The sequence below is a fragment of the Diadema setosum genome, chromosome 2 (genome assembly GCF_964275005.1).
Source record: "Diadema setosum chromosome 2, eeDiaSeto1, whole genome shotgun sequence".
In the NCBI taxonomy this organism is placed as follows: Eukaryota; Metazoa; Echinodermata; class Echinoidea; order Diadematoida; family Diadematidae; genus Diadema; species Diadema setosum.
In genome coordinates, this window is record NC_092686.1 from 46,218,861 (window position 1) to 46,231,404 (window position 12,544).

Sequence of the window (12,544 nt, forward strand, 5' to 3'; positions counted from 1 at the left end):
AACACATAAATAATGCATACGCACGTTAGGTGTGCGTGCGTGTGTGTGTGTGTGTGCGTGTGTGTTGATCGCTATGTTTCATTTAAGCGTATCTTACGTTTCTCAAAAAAAAAAAGAAGTAAAACCCAGAGACTAAATCTTTCCACTGTCAACTAAAATCTAATGACTGAGTTCTATGTACAGTGGTATACATTACATTTGTATATATATATATAATATTTACATGTGTGTGTGTACGTACATGTATGTGTTTATATTTGTATAAACACGATAAATAGATGATATTATATTATATAATTCGTTATATATATTTACTTTGTTAAGGTTAATGATGATAAGTTTTACTCATATGAAACACATAAATAATGCATACGCAAATTTGATGTGTGTGCATTGATCACTATCGAAACTAGGAAACATGTAGATTTAAGAATTCGAGTTCTTGAGCTTCATGGAACCATGACGTTTATTTATCACATCTTATGCAAAACTTGCTGAAGTATTGATTAAATGACATACCATACACAACCATGAAGATCAATAAAGGAAATCAAGAAATTATTAAAGCATAGGAGTTTAGATGTGCTGTGAAAGATTTTTAATCTCTTGTCTCCCTCTGTACAAATGCATTTGTAAGATCGCAGCTGCTGATTTACAATGATAATGATAATAATAATGATAATAATAATAATGACAATAATAATAATAATAATAATAATAATAATAATAATAATAACAATACTACTAGTACTACTACTACCACTAATAATAATAATAATAATAATAATAATAACAATACTACTAGTACTACTACTACCACTAATAATAATAATAATTGCATTTATATGGCGCTTTATATATACGGGTGTTTCTAAGCGCACTGATGCTATTGATACAAGACGACTAGAAAACACAATAACATTTTGACAATGCAAAACGAAAATAACAGTAACAAAAAAAGGAGAAGAAAATACAAGTGATACAGTGATACAATAATTAATAACTGACTGTGTGCGCCTCCAGAAAAAAAAAATACCACTGATTAAACAGATCACTTTTTAAATTGAAAGAATTCTAAATGATTCAATAGATGAGGCATTCTGAATATGAAGATAAACATGTCTGGAAAAAAAGAAGCAATGGGAATCGAACCTGTCATCTTCTGCTTTCTGGTCAACGACACTACCACCTGGCTATCCATGTTGCCGGCAGTGACACGATGAACTTGGAACGAATACCTAAGCACTGAAATGCCAACATCATTATGTTAAGTAGCGCGAGGCGGAGAAGGTTTATCAAATGAAATCAAGTGATTATTCAAGCCGGGGGGGGGGGGGGTGAAGATGTGTTCATGAAAGATTATAATCCTTTGTTTCCTACTGTACAAATGTATTTGTAATATATATATATATATATATATATATATATATATATATATATATTATTACCAGTTCGGATCTTTAAAATACATTTATACAGAGGGAGACAAAATAATTATTGAAATCTTTCATAGCACAAGATGAATGAACATGTAAAAATAAACGGGACAGACAAAAGTCGTTACGGACTTAACGCATAGTTTCCAACAGAAGTCTTCTTCTTTCCCTGGGATTCCATGTATTCTTCTCCGTAGCGTATAGGCCTACTCAGAATAAAAGAAAAGAACAGTGCGCCAAATCTAATTGCTAACAGAAGAGCAATCCTGCCCTCTTGCAATTCTCCCTGCACTACTTCAATTCTTTTTGAATAACAATACAAAAAGACAACAAATACATACACACCTGCTGTTTTCGGTTGGGCGAACAAATGACAACAAATTACCAGCTCCATAAGCGCCGTGTGACAAAGCCGTTGTTATGACAATTTCATTAATTGTCCTCACGCTATTCTGAGGATAGAGGTAATGTGTGTGCTAATGACGGTGGGAGGTTTGACGGTGCAGAGTGATGGCGCCACTTGAACAAACAGATAAGATTTCTTTAAAAAAAGCTTCATTTGTCGGCATGAGTAAGTCTCCTCAGATGAACTCCATATCACCATGAATTTCAATGGTACATACCTGCAAACATACAAAGAAAACAAAGGAGAACATACACACATACACACATGCATACATACATAGAGAGAGAATTAGAGAGAGAGAAAGAGGGGATGGGATAAGAGGGAGATGGAGAGACAAACAAAAGGATGATTTATAAATGAGTGTGGTATATTTATCTCTCATTCTCTCTCTCCTTGTATAATAGGAGAATTAAAGGTTTCCAACAAGTCCAATAATCGATAATTTTGTCGTGAATAATCAAGCATATTATGACTGAAAACGACCACAAAAGCAAATAATTGATTTATTTGGTCACATTAGCATATAATATAGATTTCAGATTAGTACTAAGGAGAGGCAAAAGGTGTCTGATCGTAAGAACGAAGAGGGATGAAAATAACAGAAATAAATGAGATTTTTAAAGGAGAAAAATCTTCTCTATAATTTTGATGATATGTTTGCTGCCAAATGTCCATGAAAAGAGATGACATCTATAAATACGCTAAAATATTCTTTGGGGAGGCGAAATGCCACAAAAGCATATTTCACAAAAATGTGTAACGACAGAGAATCTATTCTTTCAATTAAACAGAATCCGTGATGCCTCACCCTTCTCAACAAACAAACAAACAAACAAACACAAATCGGCATGTCTTCATATCCTTACTGATCAATGTTGTGGAGCCTGGTGTCAACCAGCCGAAGAGGTGTCTGCAAGGCGGTTCGAAATTTCCTGGAAAGCAAGGCGCTTGCTCCTTGGCGGAACATCTGCCAAATTCCCTGTTGCATTCGTATTGGGCAGAGGTATATCGTGGTAAGCGAGAGAGGGTACTCGCATTCACAGCGGGTGCCTTTCTCCACGTGGATATTAAACCACGAAGCTTCAAGCTCCTTGGGATAACACAATATCGCTAAACGGAAGAAAACAGCCCTCGGGGTCCATTACTTATTCCTCACTGACTATAATCTCAAATAGCCCAAGAAATCTCTCTTAAGTCTTCTTTTGAAAAGGAGGATAGTAATTGAGGGTTTCTTTTTGCGTGTGTATGCGTGCTTGTGTGCGTGCTTGCGTGTGTGTGTGTGTGTGTGTCTGTGTGTCTGTGTGTGTTTAATCCAGGTTTTCACTTTGCTGATTGTTGGTTTATTTGATCGATGGAAGCTAGGCACTTGGTAAGTAACCTGTGTTTAATGTGATCAATTTTCTTAAACATACCATAAAGGGAATCCAAGAAGGAACAGCTGAGCTGCTCTTTATTGACGCGTCTGAACCTTGGCAATTCCGTTTTCATTCATGCATTTATATTGATTTCACAGTACTTTTCACTGATTTTGATCTAGATGTGGTAAAAAAAAAAAAATAATAATTCCTCTATCCGAGATTTATTTCATCATTAAAATACAGATGAACATAATGAAGAGGACGGTAAACAACACTTTGAGATAGAGCATTGCTGCAAAGAAAAAAATAAAAATAAACGACCAAGTAGCACCTGATACATTGACATTTTTTCTTGATGTTGTTTCGTGATTTTGTACTTTGTTACAATCAAAGAGGATGATGGGAGTTGAATTAAAACAGGAAAATAGTTTTACAAAGATGATGCAATCGCCGTGAAAGGCGAGTACTCAAAGGTAGGGGGAAACTACTGGGGCAGATTTCCTTTGACCTTTAAACAAAGAAAACGCACAGATTTTACGTCTATTGTCCTTTCGTCGCAAAACGGCAGCATATTATACCCGTCGGTAATCTACTGAAAATGTTCGTTTCATCAGGAAATCGACCTATTTATGAGAGCGCCTATACATCGTGTCATCAATAACAAGTCGTTTCTCTCCTACCGCTCAGACTTAATCATTAATGCAACCTTGTTTATTTGGCTCTATTTTTGAAATCCAGACAATGATCTTGATATCATACTCAAGATTCATCGACGTCTGGTTTGAAATACACGTGCACACAAGACAGACACAAGATAAACAAAAAGGCGCGCTTACTGGTCATCCACGTTTCCGTCCAAACATGAAGACGATCTACTATGGTTTTTAACTATGGTCAAACTCCCGCGTGAAAGCCTATTTTTACAAACATAATGAGTTTAACTCTCTTACCTTAGACACGATACTGACTCGGTTCATCTCTTTATTTTCCCAAGCTTTTTAAAACTAGAAATGGGTTAATTGCATCATTTTACGGAAGAAATCCGAAGGAAAGAAAATCTAAGATAAAGAATTGAAAAGGGCCAGTACTTCATATTCAACGAATTTCTGCTGATGACGCAAAAAATCGAAGAAACCTCTGTCCTGTTATTTTGCCATTTATTTTCTACAGGGATTCAGTAATTCAATTGTATGAGTAGGGCTGCTTTAATGACTCGTTGTAAGCAGCCTTTGCACGTTTATTGCTTTTGCATAAATACAATTGTAATCATATTAAAATTGTATTCGCAGGAGAATTCTTCCTAACACTACTCCTCTAATTCTCATCCCACTCTAATTTTCTCCTCCTGCGCTCTTTTGCTGTGAGCATTTTAGATATTTTTTCCTCCCCAAGTAGGAATCATTGTAAATATATGTTCCTAATTTTTAAACTAAATGTGTTTTCTGGGAATCCTTATGCATGATACATGAATGTGTATTTCACCAGTTCAGCCTTATTTTGCGGTGTTTTGTGTGTGTGTGTGTGTGTGTGTGTGTGTTTTCTATTTGTCATTTCCTCAGGTGCACCCGGTTTTTTATTTCAGTATTGCATTTGAATTTCCGTTTGTCTTCTTCTATAGTATTCACCAGTTATCAAATAAATTAAAATAAAACAAGGTAAAGGAAAGGTCACTTTAACTGTGGACATATTCCCTTTCACAATCTTGTGTTTTTTATCTCGTATAGATGGTCAAGCCATGATACAGATATATTTAGATTACCATATAAAGTATTAAACCTTGAAAATTATGAATCAGTGTGATCACATGATCTTCAAGCTAAAACATTGATCATTATTGCTTTCCTTCAAAATGACCTCACAATATTTCTCCTAAAATGTATAATATTCCAAAGTTAAGGCTTTCAATTAATATTATCTTGCTCTTGAATTGTCATAAGTGGGACCTTATTAGTGAAAATGAGAAGAAAAAATACTGATTTACTGAATGCTCGGAATGAGCAGCATATTGTCCTGTGCTTTTTTGCAAGACAAATTTAGTCAAACGCACCAGAGTATATTGCTCATCCATGAATATAATGAAGACTTCAATTGTTTCATGAAGACTTCAACTGTTTGACGAAATGAAATTCTTGATTCTTGCATTTTCGCCACGTTTATGATGAACAAAAACTCAACAATAAGATAGATGGATCTATGTTTCTCAGATCGTGACAAGTTTTTTTTTTTTTCATTAGGTTTAACTCTTTATTTGGGTTGGCCTAGAATAGATGGTCGATATTAATTATGCCGGTTAACAATTACGAGAAATTATTCATAAAACGTAAAGTCATGCGACAGAATGCATTCAAAGTATCGGAAAAGATGGTCTCGTTATGTATCACTTGTAGCTCCCAACATGTGTAATTTTGGGCTTGTTTTCTTGTTTTGAGGACCGAGACACATAATCTTTTCTAAGTTAAACTCAAGCTATAAATAGTTCCCAAAAATGAGAAATTTATCAGCAAGGAAGACAAATCATAAGGAAAGTATGTAAGAGATATAATTGATGGAAACAAAATTGCCGTTAACGAACCTTCTGGACTGTAACGGAAAGAACCCCTCCGCCAATGTTGAATGGCGTAATTCGACACTTTGCAGTTGTTACATGATAGTTACCGTAAAGCAAAACAAACTCTCCGAGGCTATAATTTCTGTAGACAAATTGTATTGATGTGAAATGTCCGCCTGAGACTAGGGACTTCTCGAGTGACGGTACTTTGGGAAAAGAAAGGTGTAACGTCATCAGTAGGCAAATGATGAAACAGGGTCTTCCTTAATGAGTACGCCTGAGGTGATGGCAGCGTCATTTCCTATTCAGTCATGTATCAAATCTCTGTCTCTAACGAGGACCAAACTATTGTGGTGGCCTTTTGATATTCACAAACAAGCCACTCGGCCATATCAAATTGTCTTCATCATTTGTAAACAATTTACGTATCACTTACATATCTAATTTTATCTTCTTCTTTTTTTCTTCCTGAGATACAAAGGCATGATATTTGCATATTTACTGAGTTGGAGCAGTTCACCATTCAATGACCAGTGGCATGATGAGCTAAAAGGCGGAATCTATGGCATGATAATATGTTGATTGAAAAGAAATCAATAAATTATGTTAAAGTGTCAAAGTCTTTGCGTCTTACGAACTTATTAAAACAGGAGAAATAATAGTGAGGCTGACCTCAAAATCGTGTCCTTTACATACAATGCTACATCCGAACAGCTGAGAAGTAAGATTAGAAGAAGGCGAAGACTATACGAACTCGCCTGTCCTACATCCGAGGGCCATTGCCATGCACAGTATGAACTTGGACTGCTGTTGGAGTTCAGCCAACTGTGTCGTCACAACAGGGACGCATCACGTGGCATGTGTCTGGCTAAGTCAGTGTTAAAAGGCGACGGGTTAAACCTACCCAACGCTGCGCTTCATCAATACCACTCCATGCCTCAGAGTGAGCGCTGTCTTCTGCCGACGGCAGGAGCACGTGTCCCAGTTGATGGGGAGTGAAGTCCGACAAGTCACGTAATGTCCTCTAGCACTCTGACAAAATCTTGCTGCACTTCTTTGGTTTTCTTGGACGAGGGAGGGGTAATCGGATATCCGTCACTAGTCAACCTCAGCGTCAGCTTGACCAGATGAGGCGAACTTCACAGGACTGTTTTGACTTTCTTTACACCTTACATTGTTCCTTACATGAGATTCCTTGAAGAACAGAGGAGTGAGAGAAAGAGACAGAAAGAGGGAGTGTCCTTGGAATGTCGGAGATACTCAAACATGAAAAACAAAAAGAGATAAAGAAGTCTGCTCAAGAGCTGAGCCTCAGATCATGACCAGCGGCGTCCATCACCGTTTGATTAGAGGATAAACTTGTGCAAGGAAATCTCTTCCCTATATACTGTGGGAAAATCGTTTAGCAACAGGGCAGCTTCCTGAGCATGCATTAAACGCTGTTCTCGAGGCGTCTGGTCAGGCTAGACTATCAATGTTTTCGGTCGCGTCCCGCTACGTAACGCCTCCAAGTTTTGTTACAGTCTATTACGTGCCGTCGTGCTTCGTTGCGTTCACCCCCGTTTTATCTCGAAATACAAGATTCCTCATTAGCACCGGGACTGCCGAGGCATTTTTTTTTTTTTGGGGGGGGGGGGGGGACAGTTTAAAAATCTGACACGGCAATCACGGCCTGCCACGTTTGCCTATCACGTCTCACCCCGTTGTTTCACGTTCATCTCGTTTTGTTTTTGTTTTTGTTTTTGTTTTTGTTTTTTGTTTTTTTCCACGGTGACCTGCAACGGGGCTGCCGTGGTCGCCGGGGACATGGTGTAAACGCAGCTTAAATGCTTCTGTCGTCATCTTTGCTCATGCGTGCAGCGTTATGTGAGGAGGTTTGTGACATAACTAACGGAGGATACCCAATTTAAAGATAGACGTATGTTAAAAGTGTTAAAAGTCCTGTTATGGGGAGCAGTAATTAAAAAAAAAAAAATGTTCAAGATATTTTGATGCATAGGAGCCTATGTGTAGGTCTGTTGTATCACAAAACAATCTACCGTTTAAAGTTTTCACAATAAAAGCCTAAGATATAAGGAGATATCAGTACTTTTCTCATTAAACCATAACTGTATACGGTTTAGTCTGGATACATTTTTATTATAATATTGTTCACATTTTCTGTATTTCAATATAATAACATTATTTAACATCGATTATATGGATTCAAATTTGAAAAGTGGTTGTTTCTATCCCTAACCCACATTTTAGAACTATTTTAAAGCACTAATGCTGGTTTTTTGTTTCATCTGCAAATGGTAAAGTATGCCTTTAGAGTTAAATCTAGGATCAATATATTTTACCAAGAACAAATTATTCAGGGAGTACCTTTACCAAGAAGTGAAAGTGGAGAAATTAATTTATGAGCAAACGACTTTATTTTGAACAGTCTACCAATAGCTTGGGGGAAAATGTATCCGGATTCGTTCGAGTCATGTATACGGATATTGATATTTTTGAAGAATACTCTGAATTGTTGATTTGATAATTCCTTGTTTTCTTCGTTTTGGCCACTCTGTGGGAGAAAGTATTAGATATCACCTTGCACAATGCTACCCAACACAATTTAGTCATCTCCGAACTTTCACTTAGAATCAGAGTTGACAGCGTACGTACTTCCAATTCCAGGAGTGTCCTTTCACAATTGGCATGGAAAGGGAGCAAGACAATTATTCAGTGAATTCACAATACGATTGAATTAGACCGCGTGTTATTGCTTTAAAGGAGTTCCGGATACTTTCTTGTAATTTGAAGCACACTCGAGCGACAAATGTGATTTTTTTTTCTCCCAGTACGCGAAAGGTGCGCTCGATAAACCAGAGAGACACGAGTTTATCCACGTGACCCTATTGGGAGTACATGAATCTCACATTTGCAATATCAGATCGGGGCACCCAGGCGGTTATTCCGTATCACGCTAATCGAATGACGATCGCGGTCGAATCGCCATACAATTGGCAGACACCGAGAGCAGTGAGCAGTCGGCAGACAGCAGGGAGGAATCGATTTCGTCGTGATGCAGAGCGAGGGTCTTCTTCTTCTTCTTCTTCTCCCTTCTTATTGAGAAATAAAGAAAGAGAGGAAGAGAGAGAGAGACCATACGGTCCGAAGTCAATGCCTTGCGAGCATATGAATGCCTTTTGAAATGCAAGGCGACGAGTTCTTGCGTTCGCACGATCACTACATGTGTGCGTTGTGTGTGTCTGTGCTTGCCAACAGCTAGTGCGCTTCAATGTTAACCCTCTTTTTGTACTTCGTTATATCAGTAAGAAAGGAAACGCCAGTCAAAAAAACAATTGTTGTGATCACTAGTGACGTGCCTTCGTGTAACAATATCATGTCTATATATATATATATATATATATATATATATATATATATGCCGTTTCATTGGTAGTGTGCATCAAATCAAGGTCCCCCGTTGACTTGATCTATACCTCTGACGGTCACGCTCAAGTCATGGAGAGACGCTTTTAGATATTTTTTGATTGACAGTCAATGTTTTCTGAGTAAATTTTTTGCACATATACCCAGGAGAACGTCTTTCGAAAGAAACACCATAGTTTTAACATTAATATGCACAGAGGATTCCTTTGCGTCTTTGAATACAATCATGCAGTTTCTTTTTCTTTCGTGCTTTTAGAATTCTTTAGAGAAGGTAAACTGAAGATATAGAAGTTATGTATCTCCAAGACTTGGATATTGATGTATACATTCACCAACAACAGACGCTTCGTACTTGTAAAAGATTAATGCATGCTCCTTATGTACTTATTATTGAAAGTAGCATAGAATAAGAATGTGAATATAATCATGTCAGTTTAATTGTTTATTTCATTTCTCTTTTACATACACATATCATTCCATCTTTATTTTTGTCAGTATGACAGAAGGTATCAGTAAGTGGACTATATCACTAGAAAGAGAGTCAGTTGCACTGCCAGTCTCTCATTGGTATATCGTAATATACTTTGAAATGCCATTGTCTTTGCAGTATGTGTGCATGTGGTGATTGTCGACAACCTAACCTTGTCAATATGATGGTTCATCTAACGTAGATATGAAAACATTTTGTATACTCCTCGTAATGTGTACCGAACAGGAATTTGTTCTTCTCTCTACAGAATGTGATAACACTCTTTCCCGAACCTTCCCCGTTTGTGTCCAAGGGCACATCGTACTGTGCAAAAGACCAGTTTGAGTGTACTATATAAAAAGCTATCTCTGCACACTGCTCGCTCATCTTAATATGTGCTCTTATTCGCTAAATCAGTACTAATATCTCCTCCCATTTTTTTTCTGTCCACTAGTATTTACTCTCTCCGGTGATCTTTCACTCTCCCTTTCTCGCCTTTTCTTTCTCCATATCCAGTTGCCCCCCCCCCCTCCCTCTCTTTCTCACACACCTTCATTCCACGCGTACTAACTTATTGTCTCACACAATTCTAGTGATGCTCCTTGTCTTCTCACAATTATTGAACTTTGCTCCGTGGCATTTTTTTTTTTGTGTGTGTGTGTGTGTGTCAAAGTCGAGATATCCACAGCATTGTAAGGAAGGAGTCGGTTTTTTAACCTTCATTTTCTTTTCACTGTCACAACCTCCTCAAACCCTAAAACCCTAAAGTGAAAAAAAAAAAGGTATATTATTGCGGTCAGTGGTCTGTTCAAGCTTTATTATGATATTCAAAAATATTATTTACATGAAATCGATAAGTTGTTGCGTAATTATACGCTGCATTAATCAATGCAGTGTATGACGGAAAGTTTTCTCTTGGACACATACGATATACAAAAATAATTCAGTCATAATGTTCTTATTGTATAGCTATTAACATTTTATGTCGATCAAAGCCAAGACATGAAAGCCCAGCGCTCAGAGTTATTGAATAAGTGACATCTTTTCACCAAAAAAGTCGTTAAAATTTTGCGTTTATTCACAAAAGCTAATGTCATACAACTGTTACGACCAATAACTGAATAACTCGTAATTCAAAATCTCTCTAAACAGAATAGGTATCACATAATTGATAGCTACATGTAAATTTCATCAGATCGCTCATAACTGTATAACATGCTATTTCATATAGGATTGTGATATCAATTTCAAGTCATCACTATGCTAACGAAAAACGGACTTTACTATCACTTTTGTTTAAGTCAAGAAAGCACAGTGTTTATCGCCCAGGTATGTCTGTCCCCAAATCACTGGGAACACCATGTAAAATGTTTTCCCCATTATAGAGAGAGTGAAATCAAATTGTACAGAGACCTCTGTTGGTTCACTCGCAAACAGTGATCACAATCATCACAACGACTGTAAATAGAAAATTCCCAGCCCACGTATTTACCAGTCTTTGTCGTGTGTCTTCTTTCATTCAAAATTGAATGTACCCTTGCATCGCGCCAAAAACGAGTCGCTTTACCGAGTAGAGACACAGCCGAGAGCTAAAAAGTCTCCTCTGGAACAAAAGGCACCGTATCGTTCCCGAACTGGAAAAGGTCATTTCGGGTCATTTCCGAAGCTGCTCACTGGGTGTAATTCAATCCAGAGTTGGGGACGCTAAATAGGATGAGGAGATTGAAGGAGAGAGAGCAATCTTACCACTTGTTTCCGAAGAAGATAGAAATAGTCTCCAGCTAATACATTAATTTTGTTTCATATCAGAGCTCACCTTTAAGAGTAACCTTTTGGATTCCAGCCACCTTTCTCTGTGTTAAGTCTTTTGCCGTTCTGTTCCTTTAACCTTCAGACTGATCTTCCCTTTCCTCGCTATTGTCGCATCTCCATCGTTGTTCGTTGCCATTACGAACCTCTTTGAATACTTCTCAGAATTGTGTGTGTATGTGTGTGTGTGTGTGTGTGTGTGTGCGTGCGTGCGTGTGTGTGCGTGTGTGTGGGTCTGTGTCTGTGTGTTTCTTTGCATGTGTGTGTTAAGAAGAGAAACCATTCATAACCACTTCCAAGCATTGTTATATACCCCGTGGTGATTTCCCGCGTGCCATTACTCCATTCACGATCAGACGGATTCTTCAATGACAGGATTTTACTCCAAGACAACAAGGCTGGTATCGGGGGGCACGGAAGTATGATCAATTAATGTCTGCGTGGAGAAACCTTCTACCCATTATCCCCTTTGTGAGTTATTTTGATTTGTCTTGCCAGCGTGATCATTCACCTTTCCAGCCATCAACAGGAGAGGCAATTCCGTCATTTGAAGACAAAAATTGGGTGAATGAGAAACGACAATTCTAGTTCCTCTTCAAATGAGACCATAATCATTAATGTCACTAATTCCACGTCCGCTCTCACATTCACATTCTCTCTCTCTCTCTCCCTATATATATATATATATATATATATATATATATATATATATATATACATATATATATATATATGTATATATATATATATATATATATATATATATATATATATATATATATATATATATATGGAAATTTCATGAATTTGAACATATATATATGATCTTCTTCACAGAATATAGAGATATACAAAGAAAATGAAATCTCCACGCGGGAGGGTCCCAAGTAAGCAACGTTTAATATCTGGGACCTTATTATGCTTATGTACATTCATATTGGCAGAATTAAAAACTCCTGTACTATATTATATCATATTTTCATGTGTAAACTAAAGACGGAGTTCTGAGACAATGACATCATCATACATCATCATACCTTATCCAATTTACATAAGTGGTTGGGTCTAAGATCACTCTTCGGTGAAAGCTGT